Consider the following 25399-nt stretch of genomic DNA (forward strand, 5'->3'; position numbering starts at 1 on the left):
AGCCACCCCCGCCCCCTTCCAATATCCACTGAATATGTATTTTCTGTATAGCACCGTTTCATGGCATTTTTCGCCAAGTCACCCATGCTAGATGCATAAAATCTTCGGTGCAAGGTCCTCTCTGTCTTGTTTTCTCTCCCCCTTCCCCTCTTCAGAGTAAAAAGGGTCCAAAGAATTTTCTGTCCGGAATACCTCTTTAATATCTAAAAATGTATTCTTTTTAATACTTAAAAAAATATTAGTGGAGAGCCCTTGGCATATGAAATGCAGGCACCTTTTTGCATGAATAGCCACTCAGTGTGTATGTTAGATATGTTTCAACCTGTCAGTAAAGTTCCCGTGGTTGTTTTCTTTATATCCTGTCTAAGTGGAACAGCGCCTTTATTAACTGCGTGACAGGAATGTGATAGCATAAAGATGACAGGTTGAGAATCAGAAAGTGGGCTATAAACTGAAGAAAATGCCATTCACTGCAGGCAAAGGACCAAATCTAGATAAGGATCCACTTACAGTGATATTCCCCTAATCCCATAACACTGCCGAATGAGAATGACAACCATTTTACCAAGGGTGACAAATGCAGCCTGTGAAACGGCAGATGTGTTTATCATAGCAAAGCAAGTTGTAATACACAGCACAAGGTCCTCTGTGTTGTTCCAGGGCACAACTACAAAACAGCAGGGAGATAAGAGGACCAGAGGTGACTGAATAAAATACTATCCACCGTACTGATAACTTCAGAGGAAATAAGGAGGAAGTTTGTTTGCTGCTCTAAACTTCTGGGTATTACCGGCTTAGGAAGACATGACGCACTGACAAGTGAGGATTTACCTTTGAGGGACTTTCACTCATGTGATAGGGAACTGCATTTCACCTGTTTCGTAGTATAGAATGCATTCAGAAAAGACCCTTTTACTTTTTCCACGTTAATATGTTGCTAAAAAATATAGATATGTTTCCCCATTCTTCTGCAGTTATTATTCCATAATGACAGAGAAAACAATGTTAGAAATCTTTTCTAAATTATTGAAAAGAAAAAAAAATATGTTGCATTAACCTGAGTATTTATAACCTTTACTGAGTATTTAGTTGAAGCATCTTTGGCAACGACTACAGCCTCCAGTCTTCTTGGGTATAAGGCCACAAGGTTTTCTCTCAAGCTCAGGTTGGATGAGGACCATCAGTGGATAGCCGTGTTCAGGTCTCTCCAGAGATATTTGGATTCAAGCCAAGGCTCAGTTCACAAACCAATCCTGCGCAGCATGGCTGCGTGTAGAGATGAGCGAACCTGGAGCATGCTCGAGTCCATCCGAACCCGAACTTTCGGCATTTGATTAGTGGTGGCTGCAGAACTTGGATAAAGCCCTAAGGCTATGTGGAAAACATGGATATAGTCATTGGCTGTTTCCATGTTTTCCAGACAAGCTTTAGAGCTTTATCCAAGTTCAGCAGCCACCGCTAATCAAATGCCGAAAGTTCGGGTTCGGATGGACTCGAACCCGAACACGGTTCACTCATCTCTAGTTGCGTGTTTAGGATTAGAGATGTGCGAAATGCGCTGTCGATTGGCTTCATTCTGAGGAGCAAATTCACTCAGATTCGTTAAGAAAGTTCACAAAAAAAAATGGTCGCCACACATGCTGTCTGGAGCCTCCCTAGAGCCCGCCCAATCAGCTGCAGGCCCCTCTGTGATGTCAGAACCTCCCCCTCTATATAAGGCAGTTTGGTAATGGAGGTGGCCAATCGGCTGTGTGTGGAGGAGAGAACAGGATGGCAGCAGGCAGTTACAGCAGAGCAGGGAGAGACTAACAGAATGATATAGGGACAGAGAGGAGAGGAATGGCAGAAATTGGATGAGTGACTGGCTGATTGACTTTTATTAAAATTTTGATTTTCCGATTTTTGACACTTGTACAACAGCAAGCTTTAACAAATTTACCTTTCTGTAATAGTCCCATTCCTGTAACTACTATAGTTTTGGCTATTTTAATGAAATTTGTTAAAATTCAATTAGCAAAGTTTGACCTAAAATTCACGAAGCTCACGAAACTAATATCCAGCTGCTTTGTTCATTTCTACTTAGGATTACTGTCTTGTTCAAGATGAACCTTTCACCCAGTCTTAATTTCACACCACTCTGGATCAGGTTTTCATTGAAAATATCTCTGTACTTTGTTTGGTTGTATCTCTTGCTAGCTAGCAGTTCCCATCACCCAGTGGGCTCATTATTAATTTGAATATTAAACCCTTCCTGTCAGCAATCTGTATATATATATATGTTCCTACTGCACATACCCCGTGCAGAAGAAATGTGTATATACGTTCCTGATAGGGATGGTCCGAACCCGCCGAGGTTCGGGTTCGGATAAACCCGAACACTCGCCATCGGATTCCCGCTGTCAGCCCGCTCCGTGGAGCAGGCGGATACAGCGGAAGGACCGCCTGGAAAACTGATATACAGCCTATGGCTATGGCTGTATCCCAGTTTTCCAGGCGGTCCTCCCGCTGGATCCGCCCGCTGCACGGAGCAGGCAGACAGCAGGAATCATTACCGAGGGTTCGGGTTCGTAAGAACCCGAACCGAACTCGGTTCGTACCATCCCTAGTTCCTGACTACAGTGGCTTCTGATGTGTAAGAGACCGCTGCAGTGAGAGCGGTCCCGCACACATCAGTGTGTTTGGGGCCGGAGGTAATGAGAGGCAGCTGCAATCCCGCAGATGCGTCTCATTAACCCCTTAAAAATCGCGATCTATAGCGATCAGGGCGTTTAAGGTATTTAGTGACAGATCAAGCATCTGTCACTGAGTGATAGGGACCCCCGCAGCCATACTGTGGGGGTCCCGAACGCTTTTGCCGACAGGCAGGGATAAGACACTTACCTTCGTCCTGTTGGATCAGTGATCCACATATAGAGTCTGCTCTCAGGCAGGCTCTATAAATAGATTGCCAGTAACACTGATCTATGCTATGCTATGATTGATTGCATCTTTTACAGTGAAACAAAGTGTAAAAATAAAAAAATAAAAAGTGCAATAAAAAAGGTTTTAAAAGTATTAAAAACCCCTTCTAAACCACTTTCCAATAAAAGTTTAAAATACCCCCTTGCCCATAATATAAATTAAAATAAAAAAAATAAATAAACATATTACAGTACATATTGTAGCATGCAGAATTGTCCGATCTATTAAAATATAACATTATTGTTCCCGCATGGTGAACGGCGTAATTGGAAAAAAGAAAAAAACACACCAGAGTTAATGATTTTATTTAATTATATATCAGAAAAAAAATTATAAAAAGCAATCAAAAATTTTCTGCTACACTAATATGATATTAATAAAAACTAGAGATCATGGGGCAAAAAATGACACCCCAACCAGCCATGTAGGTGGAAAAATAAAAGCGCTATGGCTCTCAAAAGGCGGGGAGGGTCATTGCATTAATTTGACCCGGACTTTTGTGCATCAAAGGGCTCTGTCTTGAAGGGGTTAAAGCAAATGTATCACTTCTGCCCCTTTTCAGTGGCATCACCTCGGGTGCATCTTGATCAATCTCCCTCTAAGAGCCCAAAGACTTCTGTTGGTTCCATAACTCTGTGCAAGGATAAATAATATGATAATTAAATAGTTCAGACTTTAATGGACACGGCAATACTATTTTTTTTATTATTGTTCACTTTTTTCTTCATAAGATCGCTTGAACAATGCACTAATCTAGGATTAGAGATACCATCATGTGTCGTCTGGATTGATAATTCCCTTCCTGACATTTCTAAACAAAATAAATGTAAAAATTTAAACTATATTTAACCCTTTCAGGAGGGGGTTAATTTTGGTTGATATGTTGTGTGAACATAGTCTTAAAATTTTCTGCAATCATTCTCTGCAATTATTTCCAGTGGTGTTATGGACATGGTAGCACCAAATATGTAATTTTTTTTTTTTTTTTTTTTTTTTAATCAATTGCAATGTGGGACATGGAGATTGTGTGTTTATTTTTATTTTGTTTATTTTTTTTTTTACTTTTACTTTTTTTTTGCTTTTACGCTAAGGGACTTAACTGTGCCATCAACCAATAGCAGGTAGACTAAACTGCAGTACCAATCAGTACTGAAGTGTATAATGCTATACTGACAGGTATATTCTACCCTGTACATCAACTTTGTAGTTAGAACATCAGAGCCTTCGGTGAGGTCTCCGGTTGTCCTGGCTACCATCGGGACTATGCGCTCACTTCGCACAGCCCCAATTGTAAACAGAGGGAGATTTCTTCCTCTGTTAAACCTGCTAGATGCTGCAGTCGCACTGACCGCAGCATCTATAAGGTTAACTGTCATGATTGGAGAACAGTTCCAGCGGTTACAACGGGTTCCCGGTTACCCTAGACAGCTATGGCAACATGCTACTTTAAGAGTATAGCTACTTACTATAAACCAGGCTAAATAAACTCTCCTCATATCCTTTAGGTTGGATTGGTATCAAACATTGTCTCACTTCCTTCCAATGAGACCAAATATATGGAATCCATTTGTATACATATACAGTAGGGCGTTCAGCTATCTATAGGTGCCCCATTACAGCACTGTACAGACAGAGGCCAAAATACAGTATTGTGTGAGGCCTTAGCCTATCAGTGTAATTCGATATGTAGTCTTTTATTCTTAGATTCTACATGTTACAGCTTATTATTTTATCTTTACTGTTTCCAGCATAATTTTTTATGCTCTGTTTAGTTGATGTTTTATTTTTTAATTTTTTTTTAGCTGAGTAGAATTTTTTTAAAGCTCCCTACTTTAAAAAAAAAGAGAAAACAAGGTTTTTACAGTAGTATACCGACATCATTCAGTCTAGCCAATTACGGAAGGCCTCCAGTTGCCCTGGCTATCATCTGGACTATGTGCTCACTTTGCACAGCCCCAATTGTAAACAGAGGAAGATTTATTCCTATGGTAAACCTGATAGATGCTGCAGTCGCACTGACCGCAGCATCTATAGGGTAAACTGTCAGGATTGGAGCACAGGTCTAGTCCTGACAGTTGTGATGGGTCCCCAATTATTCTGACAGCTATGGCAACATGCTACTTTAAGGATACTTACTATAAACCAGGCTAATTAAACTAAAGATTTGAAATCTTATATCAAACACTCTCACTTCCTTCCAATGATAACAAATATATGAAATCCATCTGAAAGTAATGTGCAATACATGTACAGTAGGGCATACAACTATCTACTGTCAGGACAGGGGAGATAGGGACAAGACATGACAGTGAGCCCTTCAACTGAGCCCACCCACTGTCCCTCGCTACTTGCCTCAAACGGCCCTAGGGAGCCGGGGACAACCACAATGGCGTTCCCTGCTCTGGTAAAGGTGAACACAGATCGAGACAGAGGAACAAGCACAAAGGAAGAGTCAAACAAGCAAAATTGGTCAAACAACCAAACAGGCCACGGTGTACAAAATCAGTAAACAGTCAGATAGTCAAAGGTCAGGTGGAAGGTCAGATAACAGGTAAATCGAGCAGAGGAATGAGATACAAGCATAGCAGGAATAGACAGGGGGAGCTGGGATCAGGGTATGGACCTTAACAGCCAGCACTGAGAGACTTGGTCAGCTTTCTTTTATGAGGATCAAGAGCCTGGTCCGGATCCCCATTGGACCGGCGCTCTGATCCTCCAGGTTCTGGACAGGCAGAGGAACAAGTCAGTCAAAAGACTTGCTCAGCTGCAGTAATCAAGTCTTGCAGAGCTCTTAGTAACTCTTGCATTGCTGGAAGCTGAGAAGCAATCGGGTGTGTCACACAAAAGCAAAAACCAGGCCTAGTTCACACCAGGCTACTACACATTCCTGACATCTACAGGTGCCCCATTACAGCACTGAACAGACAAAGGCCAAATAGTATTGTGTGAAGCCATAGCCATAGTCATTGTAATTAGATATGTAGTTCTTAGATTCCAAAGCTTATTATTTTATATTTACTGTTTCCAACGTAATTTTTATGCTCTGTTTAGATGATGTTTCAATTTTTTTTTTTAGCTGAGTGGAATTTTTATTTAAGTTCCCTAATTGAAAAAAAAGAAAACATCAAAGAAGAGAAGGTTTTTCCAGTCGTATACCGACATCGTTCAGTCTAGCCAATTACGGGAGGCAGTAACTCTGCCAGCCATTACTGTCTGCTTCTGTGCTGATTAATTATTTGAGGTGCTCACTGCTATTTGCTGAGCTTTACACTATTACACTAATTATAAATTAATATATTGGCCGTTTCATGCTAAGGAAATGTAGACAGCTAATGCATTTGAGCAAGACGGCTGTTTTAGAACAGCTGTATCTTATTTTTATCTCATTTGTTTTCATTTTTTGCTTGGTTGTCCCTCTGCCAGGACTGCGTTCTGCATCTACAGAATTGCAGCCTGGAAATCTCAGTTCTACTTTGTTTGTAAATGAACGTAAACCTGAGGTTTTAAATATATTGATCTCATCTGCATGTTGAAAATGAAGCAGCTGTGTTTCCAAATCATGGAGTATGCAGGTCTAAGCATTTACATAATTTAGTATAATCTGATGCAATCAGGTCTGCTCCTCCTGTAGACCATACATTATAGCACCATTGGAAATTACCTCTCCTACAGAAGGAAGAGGAGGATCTATTTTGGCTGGAGCGAGATAGTTTTATTCTTTCTTTAAGTAATTTGCATATTTTTTTTCCTGTGAGACATTGCCTAAAAAATTTTCTTCTCATTCATAAATAACTTGGAGTCTTCCATGCGAGCCTGTTCCCAATTATAGCAGGATCCAAAATTAGGCAACAATTAAAGCTTTATATGCCCATTTGAGCTACAGATCCGCAGCAGATTTGATGGTGCAGATTTGATGCTGTGTTCAGTTATATAGATCATATCAGCTGCGGATCTGCTGCGGATCTGCAGCAGAAAATCCATCGCAATGCGGTGTGTGTGTGTGTGAAGCTACCCTTAATGTGGAATAATGCATATAGTCTGACCAATAGAGCTGAATGAGAAGTAAAACGATTGTATGCTCATTAAATAAGTTAAGTATTTTTCAATTCTCGAGTGCTCGACTCAAGTAATGAGCCTCATTGAAATCAATGGGAGTATCAGGTATTTTAACAGGGTTCTCCTGCTCAGCAGTTAAAGGGGTTATCCAGCGCTACAAAAACATGGCCACTTTCCCCCTACTGTTGTCTCCAGTTTGGGAGCAGGTTTTGAAACCCATTAAAGTAAATGGAGCTTAATTGCAAACCACACCTAAACTGGAGACAACAGTAGGGGGAAAAGTGGGCATGTTTTTGTAGCGCTGGATAACCCCTTTAACCTAGCCCATAATGTATAAAAAAAAAAAATCACGCCAAACAATCAATGAAGGCGTCCCCCTGCACTTTAACCCCTTCATTAGAGATGAGCGAATTTGGCTTCTGATTCCCGATGTCTGCAGCCTCCGTAAACAGGGTGGATACAGCGTAAGGACCACCTGGAAAACTGGGATACAGCCTGTGGCTATGTCTGTATCCTAGGTTTCCGGGCGCTCTGTAAGGCTGTATCCACCCTGTTCACGGAGGCTGCAGACAGCGGGAATCAGAAGCCGATAGTTCAGGTTCATACGAACCCGAACTTCAGCAAATTTGCTCATCTCTAGTATACATCACCTTCTCCACGCTCCGATTTGCTTCGGGGTTTCCAGGCACGTCCCGCTTGACTGAGCGGACATGAAGACGCCTGGAGCCCCAAAGCATGTGAAGTATAGGTCCGGCGGCAGAGGGAAAATGGGGCGGGCTGCTGACATACTCACAATGGGATATCCACTGTGAATTTGCAGCGATAAATCTGCTGCGCATCCATTAGGTGTGAACGCACCCTAAAACTGGGAAAAAAATTGTTGCGCTGTGAAATAAAATAAAAAAAGCAATTGTTTTACATTTTGGGGGGTTTCATGTTTACGCCATTTGCCCGGACTTGTTATCCATGTTCCTCAAGTCAGTACGATTACAATGATATGCAACTTATATAACTTTTATTTTTACCTAACTGCTTTGAAAAAATTAAAACCTTTAAAAAAAATGTGTTTAAAGCAGCACTATTAGCAGGTTCTGACTAGAGAACCTGCTGATATGCCCCATGATCCAGCTACTAAACCACCAGGGATGGGGTTTTGTAAGCATTTAAATGCAGCTGTCTGTTTTGACATCTGCATTTAAATGGCTAATTAGCCAGGTACTGCAATCTTCCGAGTCGGCTAACTGCTGCGGTCCCAGCTGCTGATAGCCTCCCCCCACACACCTTAATCGGGAAGGGGTTAATGTGTTTTGCAAAACCCTATTACATTTTTTTGTTAAAATTTTTACTTATTTCATTTAAACATCCCTTGAAGGAACAAAATATATAACAATTACTAAATAAAAGAAATAGTTTTGTGTGGTTTCCGCAGGAGCTATGGAAGGTTACCTGAGCAGCATCCGCGCAAGATCGTTCAACTCCAATGTCCCCAGTGCACCTGCCACTTCACATGCCCCCAATTTTACCTTTTCACTATTATGAAGCGTAGGAGCCACGTCCCCTGTCGTGTTTGTTGGGCCAGGACTGATACAATTTGTGATGAGCCAATTTGTTGACTTTGATGTTCTGCCTGGACGTTCACCTCTTGGCTTTTCAATGGATGGATGAACTTTTTTTTATTCTTGACACTCACATGATGCCGTTTGACAATGAGAAACTGCTATCGATGAGCTGGATGATGCTGTTTCTCTTTTCTCTTCTTCATGACTGCTCCTTAATCCAAACCTGTGACCTTTTTGCTTTGGAATAAACTTAATAACATACTGAGTTATTAGGGAACATTAGAGCCTCTGAGGCATCTGGATCACCATACAAAGAACCCTTTAGTGATCACCAATATGCCTTTTTTACTGTATCTCATCTGCGTTATTTTGACCCATATGCCTTTTTACAGCGGGGTCGGAATTAATTCATGTGGCACTGGGATCGCAGGAGATCAACTCAAATCATATAACAGATCAGCTGCCGTTACTTACCCCAGGTGGAGGTACACTGATCTAGTAATCCCCAGAAAAGCTACCTTACATGCATCCTAGTGGACGGTGATGGCACTGTAGTGGTGGCAATTGGGAGATTGGGATTGAGGTCGCCAGTGGACACCAATGAACTCGGGAAAAATGAGGTGTGCAGAGTAGGAGCGGACAACACCAAAGTGGCAAGCAGCATGCACATAAGCGGGACTAGGACAGTACAGGTTGTGGTATTGCCCCTGGCGATATTATAACTATTTACACATGTATGTAGAGAACTCTATGCATAACCTCTTTCACTTTAAGCCAATGCTTTCTGAATTTTTCTACCCATTGGAAAAACCCAAATGTTCTCAGTTTGTTATCTGTGAAATGTTTTACATTTGAAAACAACTCCTCTGCTTCGCAGAACTCCTCTTGTATTTTTTTACATTCTGTGCATATAAATAATTCAGATTTTATCCTCAGGAAATGTTTGTTTGTACTATAGCTCCCTTTTGACTTATGACCTCGGGCATTAGCATTTCAATCAACCATTTTCAGAAAACAGCCCCAACCTAGTCTATTACTTTTAAGTTTAACAAAGCGTGCAGGATGATATAGCTCATTGCTGTAATATATGTGTCACATTAAAATGTGTTGCTCCTATTTTATATTTATCATGTATCCTCTTCTCTATCGAGGTAGACAGAAACATTGTGTGGAGCAGTTATGCAAAATAATGTCTTCAAATACCATAAGTATAGATAATTCTCAGTCTTAGGCCTTATTCACACATGCCGTAAAATTGTCCATGGCAAATCCTATGAGTGCATTCACACCATCCATGCCGTGATCCGTGCCATGATCCTTGCTGTAAAATAATGGGACAGGTCATAGTGCGGGTGGTGGCACAGATGGTTCCCCCCACCCCCCGCTCCTGGCACCTGCTCCCATCTGCCCCGCTCCTGTCACTGCTCCTGTCTCTCCCTGCTCCCATCTCCCCCGCTCCTGTCACCGCTCCTGTCTCTCCCTGCTCCCATCTCCCCAAACTCATGTCACTGCTCGTGTCTCTTCCAGCTGCCATATTCCCTGCTTTTGTCACTGCTTGGGTCTCTCCCCACTCCCATCTCCCCAAACTCTTGTCACTGCTCGTGTCTTCCAGCTCCCATCTTTCCTACTCCTGTCACTGCTTGTTTTTCTCTCAGCTCCCATCTTTCCTTCTCCTGTCACTGCTCGTGTCTCTCTGCTTCCATCTCCCCTGCTCCTTTTACTGCTCGTATCTCTCCATGCTATCATCACTGCTCCTGTCTCTCCCCGCTCCCATCTCCCCCACTTCTTTTTCTCCCCGTTCCCACCTCCGCTCCTGTCTCTCCCCGCTCCCATCTCCCCCACTTCTGTTTCTCCGCGCTCCCACCTCCGCTCCTGTCTCTCCCCGCTCCTGTCAGCCCCCCACTCCACCCCTGGACAACATCAGCGCCTCCCGATCCCCAACCCAGCTGTTTTTCACAGATCACGGAGCGGACTCACAGTCCTTGAAAAATGCTGGGCATGTGAATGAGGCCTTAGTTTGTGTAAGTTGATATAGTGCCCTATGGGGGACATTTATCAAGAGTTTTGCGCCTAATTTTCGGTGAATAAGTGCATTTTTTACCCATTTTTAGTCTAAGTTCTATTTATGAACCAGGTGAATATTTTGTAGATGCAACTTTTTTTTTTATCTGCCTGTTTTAAGTATTCACCCAAGAGTTGGCATAATCTGAGTAGAGATGAGCGAACCTGACGGATTTCTGGTTCGTAAGAACCAGAAATCTTGGCATCTGACTACCAGTTTTCTAGGCGTTCTTTAGGCTGTATCCACCCACTGCACGGAGCCGGCAGACAGCGGGAGTCAGATGCCGAGATTTCTGGTTCGTACGAACCAGAAATCCGGCAGGTTTGCTCATCTCAAAAACTTAGCGCCCAATTTATCATTTGTGACTTTTTAAAAAGTCGCATAAACAGGCACAGGCTTACATCTGGTAAGTACCAGGTAAATAAAACTGCGCAATTTTTTCATATTTGCGCCGTTTAGCACCTTTTTACTTAGATACATTTACTATGGCAGTGCTACATTTTAATGAATCAGTCACAAGATACTGGAACAAAATACACATCAATCCCCATTAGAATAGTTGCACACATTATACTTCTTAATAAATGTCCCCCTATATCTTTTTTTTTTTTATAGCAATTTCTAAAGAGGTGGATTCTGAAATGATGAAGGCCTTGTAGAACACAGGCTGTTTATTCAGGACACTTCATTGTTCATCTCTACACTAAGATATTCTTATATATTAACCACGTAATGCTACCCTAGATACATTTAAATCCAGATACGGTGCCTGAACACCCTTACTGTTATTCATTTCCTTGTATCTACGGCTTCACCTTGTAGCCCAACAGGCCGATTATATTAATTCACTATCTCAAACAGTAATCGCAACAATCTTTGTCCTTGTTTCAAAGAGGTGTCAGATTGCCATCAACATAAAACATTTACCATTAAAATGTCACCCAGAAACAAAGCAGAATGGAAGATATGAGTCGGAGATGTGACATTTCGCATCTTACCAACTCCTCTACGGATGTATCCCAATGCAGAAAATACAGCAATGTTATTACCTTGGTTGGAAATACCATCAAGTGCTTGTGAGTATCTAACCACACGCTGACTCTTTAGGAAAATCAATGCATAGAAAACCAGTTAATGCATTTAGGTTTTTTTTCTCTCCTTTCATATGTCTCTGAAAAGGCCAGGGCTGTATTTTTTTTTTTTATTGTTGCTAAAAGCAAAAAACTAAATCGGTTTAACCAATTAATTCCCGGAAAAGTAAATGCAGACGGACAGCAAAACGTCAAGCTATTTCGGAGCAATAAACTGGCATTATATATTTTACAATGAAAACATGTTATAAATCAACAGCAGGCTTTTCTTTTAATGCCTTTTATCATTGGGCGCAGTTAAATCCACTATATCCTTCTTTTAAGGATATATATAAAAGAACAAAAAGATACAAAACATCAGCCACTAGATTGTCAGCATTTTGGGGAGAGCTTATAATGCTTACGTTGTTCTCTTTCCTATGTATTATGACATACACCTTTTATCATTACAGCTCACTTGTGTCTAACCCCTGGTTGTATACCATTCTAGAGATCAGCACTTCTACTGATGTAAAAATATAAATGCATCCGATCACTTGTTGATTATCCAAAGTATAATGTAATTATTTATTAATAATTATTATTAATTATCATTTAATATACCACCTCAGACTGGTATTACTGAACGGCCAGTGTTACTGAAGATCATCCTGGCTGATACTGCACTACTGGTCGGATGATCTTCATTTCTGGTGAATTTGAATGCGGGCAAACCTATGTGCGCCCGCATCCCAATTCACCGCTGCGCACAATGGAGTGTGCGGCCAGAGCCGCGCGCTCCATTGTGTGAACTGACATGTATATGTACATGTGTATTGTGTGAACTGACATACTATGGGGGAGATTTATCAAAGAGTGTAAAATTTAGACTGCTGCAAACTGCCCACAGCAACCAATCACAGCTAAGCTTTCAGCTCTGGTAACATGATAGAGGAGCTGTGATTAGTTGCTGGGCCCAGTTTGCACCGTCTAAATTTTACACCTTTTGATAAATCTCCCCCATGTGTATATGCTCCGGCCGGGATTCTATTCATGTAAAAACAACATACTTAGCAGAAATTGCAAATTGCAACAACGGCTGGGATTTATGTTAAACATACCTTGTGTGAACATGGGCTCAATCTGTAAGTATTTTTATACGACCGTAGGAAGCCAGCGCACAGATTCTGATGGTGCTGTCCATTTTTCAAAAGGCTGCACGCTTCCCGCAATTTGCACTATTTTCTATGTGTGCAATTGAGGTCTTTGGGTGCACTGGAGGCGGGCCCAGCCCCACCCAGTGCACCAGTATCTTCTCCGCTGGGTTAGCCTAATGATTCAAGTGCAGCCACAGCCTGGCTCTGCCTCAGCACGTCACCATGAGGAGGAGATATCGTTTCACTGATGTTGCTAGGCCCGCCTCCAGTTAATTAAGCAACCTCATTTGCATACACATAAAATGGTGCAGATCACGGGAATCAGGCGTCATTTTCAAAAATGGACTTCGCCAACATGGCGAAAACACCCATGAGACGCACCTACACATAATTTTTCCAGTTTATTTCGGGAATTAATAGGTATATGGCGGGCGGCCTATCTGAGCTCGCCTTTTAGAATTCTTGTGCGTGTATTTATACAACATTTATCTGGGCAACACGCTATGCAGCACAGGGGTTATCTAAATTATCACTTTTTGGTATACACAATTGCGTCTTTTCAGTAAAGTGTAGTTAAAGTGAAACTGGTGTTAGAGTCGTTTTCCTCGTTCGTGACTTCGCTGTATCCTGGTTAGCCCACCCTGATAGACGGCTTACAGTGGAAAGATATGTATATTTGTACATCAGCATATAAAAGTCATTTCATCAAATCTCCTGTGCCAGTATGAAAAATAAGCCAACCATAGACTTACAGTAGCAACAACAGTTAATACCTTTTCCCTAAATCAATGCAGAGTTGACTTAATGCATAGAACCTCTAATTTTTATTCAAGATCAGGGACCAGGCATAGCTCAGTCCCCATTGAGTTTTTATACTCAGCAGCTGCTTTGAATTAAAAGAAATTAAATGGCTAATTGTTTTTCAAGGCCTTGGAGTCCCAATGAGATCAAACAGAGGCAGATGAGATGCTAAATATAAAAGTAATTTGCAATGATTTAGGTGATACCTTATAATGTTTAGCACTTTATCCTCTCGCCAGATGTTTGTATAATGTCTCCTTTATCGTGAACCATTTAAAGACGCCGTTAATAACTTGTAACTGACCTCACAAATAAGTGTTTGATGCTATAATCAATAATTACATAATCTGATGAAGAGATGGCAGAAGAGGATAAAAGAGATAATAATGACTCGGGTGTCTGATGGAGTAACAGGTTTCTTCAACCTCCCCAAAACATTACATTACAGACAACAAAATGTTTGCTTTGTTCCCCTGTACCTTAAAGGGCACCTACCATTTAAACAAACTACTGACATGTCATAGCAACATGTCAGAGGTTTGTATCGGCCATGGTCTGGGTGATGAGACCCCACCGGTTGTTAGAACTAGAGATGATTGAACAGCGCTGATGTTCAGGTTCGTACAAACTCGAACCATCGGTATTTGACTCCTGCAGTCTTCCCGTTCCGTGGGGGAGGTGGAGACAGCCCAGGTCCCGCCTGGAAAACAGGATTACAGCTTGGGCCATAGGTTGTATTCCTGTTTTTCAGGCAGGACTCAGGCTGTCTCCACCTTCCCCACGGAACGGGAAGACTGCGGGAGTCAAATACCGATGGTTCAAGTTCATACAACCCTGAAAATTAGCGCTGTTCGATCATCTCTAGTTAGAATGAAGGGGCAGACACGGAAGTGCCTCTTCATCTCTGTCTCACTGCTAAAGTAGCAGTTGACAGAATTATAATAGAGCCCTATTGAACTTCATAATTGCTGTACCAGAAGTTGCATTGGGCTCCTTCAGCAGTGAGACGGAGATGAAGAGGCACTGCTGAGGGTGGCTGGCAATTCATTCTAACAATTTAGTTTTTCAGCACCCAAACCCTGACCGATACAAACCTCTGACATGTCGATTGACATGTCAGAAGTTTGTTTAAATGATAGGTAACGAATGTACCAGCAGGTACATCGCTTTAAGATTTTAACATCAATAGACCGCCACAGGTATGTTGGTGCTGTGGTTCTTCTTTTTGAACCGCTGCCCAGTTCCCGTGCATGGCACTGGTTTATTCCTGGTCACAAACCCCCCAGCTGACCCTCAGTTGGAGGAAGCCCCCTCACCTCTGTGACACTGATCCATTATAATTAATGGAGCCGCGTCACAGAGGGGAGGGGATTTACTTTCACTGGGGCCATCTTCAGTGCTGCAGGCCGAGCCGGTGACTGAGAATAGACCAGCGACTTGCCCAAGAACCGGGCTACAGTTCACAGAAAGGACCACGGCACCGGCATCCTCATGCTGGCCCCGGTCTATAGATGTTAAAATCTTAAAATGATGTACCTAATAATAGCAGAACTGTTTGAACATTTAAAAATACACAAAAAGTCCCTATGTGACCTAAGGTTTAGTATTTATTATAGCTTTATATAACCTTGGAGCCATACTGTTACTTTTATACACGTCTGATGACTTGGGGTGGGTTGGTATATTAATAGAGCTGGTTGGATCCTTTATGTCCAGTTTTGTAGGCTTAATCTTAGCCCAAGAGGGGCTGGTGTTAGGAACCATTTCTCTGAAATCACTGTGGTGAGATGATACACTCTATCTGATCAAAGGGTTTTCTAAGAAGTAGAGATGAGCGAGCATGCTCGTCTGAGCTTGGTACCCATTCGAGTATTAGGGTTCTCTATGGTGTTCGTTACTTGGACGAGCATCTCGAGATACACGAGACAATGGAATCTTCCTCTTGCTGCATGTTTGGTGGCTTTTTGCTCAGCCAATCGTCATGCAGGAGAGGCTTTGGGAGCTCGTAGCATCACGTGGGAACCCTACATTTCGATAAAAGCGATTGGCTGGCCAGATCAGATGACCTGGGCATATAGGAATCAGGTCCCACGATGCTTACATCAGACACAAGTTGGAAGAGATTAGGGAGAGAGCTGCTGTCTGTCAGGGAGAGTGTTAGGTAGGGAATTAGTGTGCGGTTAGGCAGGAATCCGACACAAAGAACCCAACAGTCCTTTTAAGGGCTTAACATTTTTAAAACATATATTTTTTTTGCTACTCCTGGCTGCTGGCTTGGACTTGTAATGCAGCTGTCAGTAGTCAATTTTTCCGGTTGCTGACATTCTCTTGGCTGGCTGGGATCTGTAGTTCAGCTATACCTATACTCACTGTGCAGTGTCCTGTGCAACGGGTGCCTTAAGAAAAAAAAAACAGCACCAGTTAAACACATACTCTTTCCCATCTTGGTCTGGGTCAGCAAAATTGTATTGAGGGCCACCACGCAGCTGTTGCCCATAATTAGGCATAATGGTGCGATTAGCCAGCCCCAGAGGCATCTATGCATGCTGCCCCTGCTGTTTCCTGTCCATTTCCGTGTTGTTTCCATCATTTTCTGAGGTTTCCAGGTTTTCCAACAACCTTCCCTGTGCAGAACTTTGGTCCCCCGCAAAAATTCTCAAGTTTCCCATTGACTTCAATGGGGTTTGTTACTCGAAATGAGCATCCGAGCATCTGGAAATATTCGTCTCGAGTATCGAACAACTGAGAATTTTTTGTACTCGCTCATCTCTACTGAAAACCTATTTTTTTTTAACAAAAAAAAATCTTCAAAGCAGTTTTTTATCATGTGTACAACAGGGGGAGTGTATACGATAAGTCCTGGCACTTGCAGGTTGCTATGGCATTTCTCTGGTTTTGTCCATAGATTAACCACAGCAACCAGTGCTTTTTTTTTGTGTGTGTTTTTTATTGTGTTATATGTGGGGGCTGTGGCTACCTCCTTCTGGCTTTCACTCCACCTATCTCCTGTGGGTGTTTTAAACAGTTTAGTTGGATCCTTTATGCCCTGTTTTGTAAGCTTGATGTTAGCCAAAGAGAGGCCAGTGTTAGGAATAGAGATAAGCGAACCGGGTTTGGGTTCGAGTCGATCCGAACCAGAACGATCAGCATTTGATTAGCTGGGGCTGCTGAACTTGGATAAAGCTCTAAGGTTGTCTGGAAAACATGGATATAACCAATGGCTATATCCATGTTTTCCACATAGCCTTAGGGCTTTATCCAAGTTCAGCAGTCACCGCTAATCAAATGCCGAAGATTCGGGTTCGGATTGACTCGAGCATGCTCGAGGTTCGCTCATCTCTAGTTAGGAACCATCTTTCTGTGGTTCACCTTAACGTGGTGAGATGGTACACTCTATTTGATCAAATGGTGTGTTAAGAACCTTATTCAAAAAGTTTTTTTGTGTTTTTTTTATTGTGTGTACGATGGATGGGTATAGAGTATATATGGCAAGTCTTAACACTTGCAGGTTCCTAATGCATTCTTATTTTTTGTTTTTTTTCTGGCTATTTATTTCCTTTCTTCCCTTCCCCCTCTTTTTTTAAATCCTTTTTTACTTTCTGTTTCTTGCTTTTTCTCCTCCCTTTTCTCTATTTTTCCTTTTTCCCCTCCTTTCTTTTTCTTATTTTTTGTTCTATTTAGAGCAGCACAATCGTGTTGATAATGATGCTGTGATCAAGGCCTATGGTTGAAACACATCTAGCGTAGGTGAGCGGTCACCGTGTTTGTTATTTATTGGATTTTTGCTAAAAAAAAAAAAAAAGGGAAGGCCTTTATGGATAAGGTGCTGGATAATCTTTTTCTTGTTTCTTTTTTTTTTTTTTTTATGTCTGATGACATGTCAAAAGTTCTGTTTAGTGACAGGTACTCATTAAGTATATGGAAGCAATTGAGCAATTGAATCCAGGCAGGACAGAGCCAGTATACAGTTTCTGCTTTCGTTGAGTCAGCTCATGTGCTGCCAGTTGCTGATAGTGGCCTTAATCTCATAGGTTAAAGGATGCTCTTCGGTCTTCAAGTAAATAGTTAACTATAAGATGTATTGGAGATTATTCATCACATTTTTTATAGGTGGCTTGAGAACATCCAGTAATTGACATTTACCTTTAGTCTTAGACAAAGAGCTCCTACTAATATAGCTGAGAGGTGCACAAGAACATTTCCAATCCAAACTGTGCGCTGATACTGGTAGAAACATCCCTCACTCTTGACAAGGCCGTCTGGCACTCTATTCTGAATGATTTGGGGCACAAGGGGCCACTGAGATAGAGACATGATTTCCTCTCACCGGGAACAGTGACAAGCTCCATTCACAGTCCAATAAATTAGTTTTCTGTTTTGAGAATATTGGAATATGACCAACACTACTCTCTGACGCTTGCCAACAAAGCTTTTAGATGTCGAAATACCTGTTCTTTTTTACATCATCCAAAATTATATTATCACCCGTTCCCTCTTTATTATCCAAATGATTTATTAATCGGAGAGTGGAAACACAGATGTTAGATGGGGAAGAGGCTGTTCATTAAAGATGGCTTACATTGGACGGCACACTCATGTCAGTTCCAAAACTTTGGCAGCGATGCTACATCTTACTAGATATTGCAGTCATATTTTTTGTTATATGGCAATCCAATGGAAAAGTAGGTAATAAACAAGGTTATGAGACTCCCAAAAAATAGCTGTTTTCATAGTTTTGCTTATTTCATTTGTGGTGGCTATCTTTTTATAGTTTACACGTATCTGATCTCAGGATTACCGTATTTTCTGTGTATAAGGTGACTGGACGTATAAGACGACCCCTGACTTTTGTCAGAGGTTCGCCTTATATGCCGGAAAATGTTAACCCCTGCCTGACCACAGCCCTGCTGCGGTCAGGCAGGGGTTAACTACAGCTAAATTAAAAAAAACAACAAACATTTAACTCACCTAGGGCCCGTATCCGGCCTCCGTGCGCCTCCAGTGCTGTTCCCGGCGCAGGCAGAGTGACGTTCACTACCTGCCCCTGAGAAAGAGATCGGCGAACCTCTCCCTAGCAGCCGAGCGTCTCATCAGAGAGGCTCGGAGACGCTTGGCTGCCAGGAAAGCTTCGGGAGAATAAGAGAGGCGCCGGAAGGTGCTGAAGCCTCTCTCATTTTCCCGATGCTCTCCCGGCAGCCGAGTGTCTCCAGCCCTCTCCGATGAGGCGCTCTGCTGCCCGGGAGAGGTTCGGCGAACTCCGGTGCAGGTAGTGTACGTCACACTGCCTGCGCCTGAAATGGCATCGGAGGCGCGGAGGCCAGGAACGGGCCCTAGGTGAGTTAATGTTTGGGGTTTTTTTAGTGGTCGCCCCATATGGTGGGGATGGGGCCATTTTTTACCCCCACCACCGTATGGGGCGACCATATCTGGTGTATAAGACGACCCCGACTTTAACCCTGATTTTTCGGGGTTAAAAAGTCATCTTATACACCAGAAAATACGGTACTCTAATTCTCTAGTTTACTGTCATATATATATATATATATATATATATATATATATATATACACTCACCGGCCACTTTATTAGGTACACCTGTCCAACTGCATGTTACCACTTAATTTCTAATCAGCCAATCACATGGCGGCAACTCAGTGCATTTAGGCATGTAGACATGGTCAAGACAATCTCGTGCAGTTCAAACCGAGCATCAGTATGGGGAAGAAAGGTGATTTGAGGGCCTTTGAACGTGGCATGGTTGTTGGTGCCAGAAGGGCTGGTCTGAGTATTTCAGAAACTGCTGATCTACTGGGATTTTCCCGCACAACCATCTCTAGGGTTTACAGAGAAAGGTCCGAAAAAGAAAAAACATCCAGTGAGCGGCAGTTCTGTGGGCGGAAATGCCTTGTTGATGCCAGAGGTCAGAGGAGAATGGGCAGACTGGTTCGAGCTGATAGAAAGGCAACAGTGACTCAAATAGCCAACCGTTACAACCAAGGTAGGCAGAAGACCATCTCTGAATGCACAGTACATATGGGCTACAGCAGCAGAAGACCACACCGGGTGCCACTCCTTTCAGCTAAGAACAGGAAACTGAGGCTACAATTTGCACAAACTCATCGAAATTGGACAGTAGAAGATTGGAAAAACGTTTCCTGGTCTGATGAGTCTCGATTTCTGCTGTGACATTCGGATGGTAGGGTCAGAATTTGGCGTCAACAACATGAAAGCATGGATCCATCCTGCCTTGTATCAACGGTTCAGGCTGGTGGTGGTGGTGTCATGGTGTGGGGAATATTTTCTTGGCCCCTTGGTACCAATTGAGCATCGTTGCAACGTCTCAGCCTACCTGAGTATTGTTGCTGACCATGCCCATCCCTTTATGACCACAATGTACCCAACATCTGATGGCTACTTTCAGCAGGATAATGCGCCATGTCATAAAGCTAGAATCATCTCAGACTGGTTTCTTGAACATGACAATGAGTTCACTGTACTCCAATGGCCTCCACAGTCACCAGATCTCAATCCAATAGAGCATCTTTGGGATGTGGTGGAACGGGAGATTTGCATCATGGATGTGCAGCCGACAAATCTGCGGCAACTGTGTGATGCCATCATGTCAATATGGACCAAAATCTCTGAGGAATGCTTCCAGCACCTCGTTGAATCTATGCCACGAAGAATTGAGGCAGTTCTGAAGGCAAAAGGGGGTCCAACCCGTTACTAGCATGGTGTACCTAATAAAGTGGCCGGTGAGTATATATATATATATATTGTGGGGATCAGTCTCAAAAGCAGTCTTTTGATATGAGACCAGCAGCAGGTTTAAAGAAAAATAAGTGGTTTATTGTCCACAACAGCCAACAAAACATACAGCTTTCTTCAGCCAACACCCAGGAATGGAACAGAGTCCGTGAAAACAGTCATTGGCAGTTATGCAACACAGTCAATTGGTTCACATAGGGCTCTCACCCGGATAGACGCTGCCAGACACCAAACAGCTCCTGGAAGTCTCCTTTGGCCTCAGAGAAGCCACACACAGCTCCTTCTCCCCAGCAGCACACTCTGCAGACTGGAGATACACACACCCCCTCTCTCAGCTGGTTCTCCCAGGCTTACAAAGGCCACACCAAAACCTGGACCTGGAGTGTGGGAGCAGCCACCCACCCACTCTTTGGCATGCTCCCATGAAAGACCGTCCCAGACTAAACTGCATTGCAGCCATACTAAATTTTAAATGTGTGCGAGTGGCCTATTGCCGCTGACACCAGTTATCATAGTCTTTCACCTCACCAAGGCCAGGATCCTTTGTGAGACATATCTACCATCTATGACGGTGCCATGCGCCTTCTTACATACCCCCCCCCTCTGCCCAAAGCCGGGGTTCTGGGCACCTTCAGCAACCATGCAATGTACCCTCGACAAGGCGTCTGCATTAGCCTGCAATTTTCCCGGCCTATGCTCTACTGTAAAATTGAAGTCCTGTAGTGCCAGGAACCAGCGGGTGACTCGGGCATTTTTTCCTGTTTTCTCCCTCAACCATTTAAGAGGGGCATGATCCGACACCAGCCTAAACTTGCGCCCTAACAAATAGTACCGTAGGGAATCTAGGGCCCACTTGATGGCTAGGCACTCTTTCTCAATAATTGAGTAGTTCTGTTCTGCGGGGGACAGCTTCCTGCTCAAATAACTCACCGGATGTTCTTCTCCGTTTATCACTTGGGATAACACAGCCCCTAGACCTACATCTGATGCATCAGTCTGGATGACAAATTCTCTTTCAAAGTCTGGGGCTACCAACACCGGCTGTTTACAGAGGGCCGACTTAAGATTCTGGAAGGCCTTTTCAGCCTCTGGAGACCACTTAACCATGGCTGACTTCCCCCCTTTTGTTAGGTCAGTTAGGGGAACCGCTATCTCTGCAAACTTGGGGATGAATCTTCTATAATACCCCACAATTCCTAGGAATGCCCTGATCTGTTTTTTGTTAAGTGGGCGGGGCCAGCTTTGAATTGCCTGTATTTTATTTAGCTGGGGTTTTATTTCCCCTCTTCCCACAATGTACCCCAGGTATCGGGCTTCTTCCATCCCCATGGCACACTTACTTGGGTTAATGGTAAAACCGGACTTCCTTAATGAGTTCAGGATGGCTTGAACTTTACCTAGGTGACTTTCCCAATCGTGACTAAATATTACTATATCATCCAAGTAAGCAGCGGCATATTTTCTGTGGGGACGTAGGACTCGATCCATGGCCCTCTGAAACGTGGCGGGGGCCCCTTGCAAACCAAATGGCATTCTAACATATTGGAAAGAACCCTCAGGTGTAGAGAAGGCCGTCTTTTCCCTAGCCTCATTAGACAATGGGATTTGCCAATATCCTTTTGTTAGGTCTAGGGTAGTGATATAGCGAGCCGGACCTAGCCTCTCAATAAGCTCGTCTACCCGGGGCATTGGGTAAGCATCCACCTTAGACACTTCATTTAGTTTGCGATAATCATTGCAGAAGCGCCACTCTCCATTGGGTTTAGGGACTAGCACAATGGGACTGGACCAGCCGCTTTTAGATTCCTCAATAACCCCTAGGTTTAACATTCTCTGCACTTCCCCTGCCACAATTTGCCTACGGGCCTCAGGAATCCTGTATGGCTTTAAATTTACCCTCACATGAGGTTCTGTAATGATTTCGTGTTCCACCACATCTGTTAGCCCTGGTGCATCAGTAAATAAGTCCCTATTTTGCTGCAACAGTTGCCTGCACTGATGTTTTTGGGAGGGGGATAGGGTCTCAGCAATACTCACATTCTCCCAGGTGACCTCTGGTTGGGATAACAGACAAGGGGATTCTGGAGGGTCCCTATCCTTCCACGGTTTGAGCAAGTTGACATGATATATTTGATAGAGTTTCCTCCTACCTGGCTGGTGTACCCGATAGTTGACTTCCCCCAGCTTCTCAACTATCTCATACGGCCCTTGCCACTTTGCCAGGAACTTGCTTTCTACCGTGGGTACTAGTACAAGAACCCGCTCTCCTGGACTGAACTGTCTTACCCTGGCTGACCTATTATATACTCTAGCTTGTGCCTGTTGTGCTTGTTGGAGGTGTTCTCTGACAATGGGAAGTACCTGAGCTATCCGATCTTGTAGTTGAGCCACATGCTCAATGACACTTTTATGGGGCGTGACTTCACTCTCCCAGGTCTCTTTGGCTATATCTAACAGGCCTCGGGGGTGTCTGCCATACAGCAACTCAAATGGTGAGAAACCTGTAGAAGCTTGGGGGACCTCTCTGATAGCAAACAGAAGACTGGGTAACAGGTAATCCCAGTCCCGGCCATCCTTTTCAACTACTTTCTTCAACATGGCCTTTAAGGTTTTGTTAAAACGCTCCACAAGGCCATCTGTCTGTGGGTGATATACAGAGGTGCGGAGTTGGGTGACCTTTAATACCTTACAAAGATCCTGCATGACCTTTGACATGAATGGCGTCCCCTGGTCTGTCAGGATTTCCTTCGGCAGCCCTGTTCGGGAAAATATGTGCCATAACTCTCTAGCAATGACTTTGGAGGAGGAATTTCTTAGGGGCACTGCTTCTGGGTACCTGGTGGCATAATCTAGGACCACCAGAATATATTGGTGACCCCTCGCTGACTTCACCAGGGGCCCTACCAGATCCATAGCAATTCTCTGAAAGGGGACCTCGATAATAGGTAGTGGTATTAGAGGGCTGCGGAAGTTTGTGACCGGGGAGGTTACCTGACATACAGGACATGACTGGCAGTAGTCCCTCACTTCCCGGTAACACCCTGGCCAATAGAAACGCAAGAGAATTCTCTCTATGGTCTTATCCGCCCCTAGGTGTCCTCCCAACATATGACTGTGGGCCAGGTCCATTACCATACGTCTGTATGGTTTAGGAACTAGAAGTTGTTCCACCACTTCCTCACGGATTTTGGTTACCCGGTACAATAAGTTCCCATTCATTGCAAAGTGGGGAAACCTTTCATCTGCCCCTAGCTCTTGGGGTACCCCATTAAGTACCACAACTGTATTAAAGGCACCTTTTAGGGTTTCGTCCTGTATTTGGGCAGTCCCAAAGTCTCCTCGAGACACCTCTAGGTCTGGGACCTCCTCAAGGGCCACTTCCTCCTCCCCCTCCCCTACCATGACTGATAAAGGGAATTCAGGGACATCATCATGACCAGTGTTCCCGGGGCTGTCTTGGTACCTGGGACCTTTTTCCAGTACCACACTTTCCCACAGACCCCAGAACAGAGGACAGTCTTGACCAACAATCATTTCGTGCATCAGTCCCTGCACAACTCCCACAGGGTGTGACACTGTACTGCCCTCTGTTTTTAGGATGACTTTGGCCATGGGGTACACCTTGGTATCCCCATGAATACAAGTGACCCCCAGGGTTTTCCCAGGGATTAACTTATGAGGGACATGGGCTGTCAGAAGGGTGACCAGGCTTCCCGAGTCCAGGAGTCCAGTGACAGGGATGCCATTTACCCTAATGGTACAAAGGGGCAGTCCTTTTTTCCCATTTGGCATGGCACTGCAGGCCACATGGGCAAACAAGGAAGTCCGCCGCCCCACGGAACAGTCCATGGCTTCTGAGCCGAGGGGGCAATGAGCCGCAATATGACCCGGGGCCTGGCATCTCCAGCAGATGATCACTCCAAGGGTTTGTCTGGTTGACTCAGGCATACTCTTGGCCTTGGGACGTCCATCACGTGGGGTTTGAGAACCCTTCCTTTGGCTTGCAGATACACTCAGAGTACGCCAGTACAGAGAGGGAAGGGGTCCTGGGTCAGCCAGAGAGGTCTCAACAGCATGATATCTCTCCACAAAGCCCACTAATTCATCCGCATTCTGGGGATTTCCCTGGGCAACCCAGCACTGCACTGGCTTGGGCAGGGCCTGCACGAACCGGTCCATCACCACCCGTTCAACCATTTCTGCTGGAGAACAAACATCAGTCTGCAGCCATTTTTGGACAAGATGCAGGAGATCGAACATTTGGGATCTTGGGGGCTTGTCCCTTTTGTAACCCCAGTGGTGCACTCTCTGAGCCCGGACAGCAACGGTTACGCCCAAACGTGCCAGGATCTCTGCTTTGAGCTTGCCATACTCCCGGGCATCTTGCAAAGACAAGTCATAATAAGCCTTCTGGGGCTCGCCTGTGAGGAATGGAGCTAAAACTTCAGCCCATTGCTCAGTTGGCAGCTTCTCCCGTTCAGCGACCCGCTCAAAAACAGTAAGGAAGGCTTCCACGTCATCTTCTGGAGTCATCTTTTGCAGGGCTTCTCGTACAGATTTACGGGCTCGCTGACCATGCTCTGTGCTGATAGGAGGTGGGGTCTCCTTGACCTGAATGGCTTCTTTCATTATAGCCATCTGCCTGATGAGGAGCTGGTTAGTCTCCTGCTGGACTCGTACAGCTTCAGCATGAGCTTGTTGCTGCTGGGTGTTGGCCTGCACAAGATGTTTGATAATGTCCTCCATAGTCTCTGCCTGGGTCTGTATCTGAGCTGCAGCCTTAACCCAGGACATACGATCCACTAGCAGGGATCTGCCCGCATCCGAAGCACCAATTTGTGGGGATCAGTCTCAAAAGCAGTCTTTTGATATGAGACCAGCAGCAGGTTTAAAGAAAAATAAGTGGTTTATTGTCCACAACAGCCAACAAAACATACAGCTTTCTTCAGCCAACACCCAGGAATG

Source organism: Dendropsophus ebraccatus, chromosome 11 (assembly GCF_027789765.1).
Source record: "Dendropsophus ebraccatus isolate aDenEbr1 chromosome 11, aDenEbr1.pat, whole genome shotgun sequence".
NCBI classification, from domain to species: Eukaryota; Metazoa; Chordata; class Amphibia; order Anura; family Hylidae; genus Dendropsophus; species Dendropsophus ebraccatus.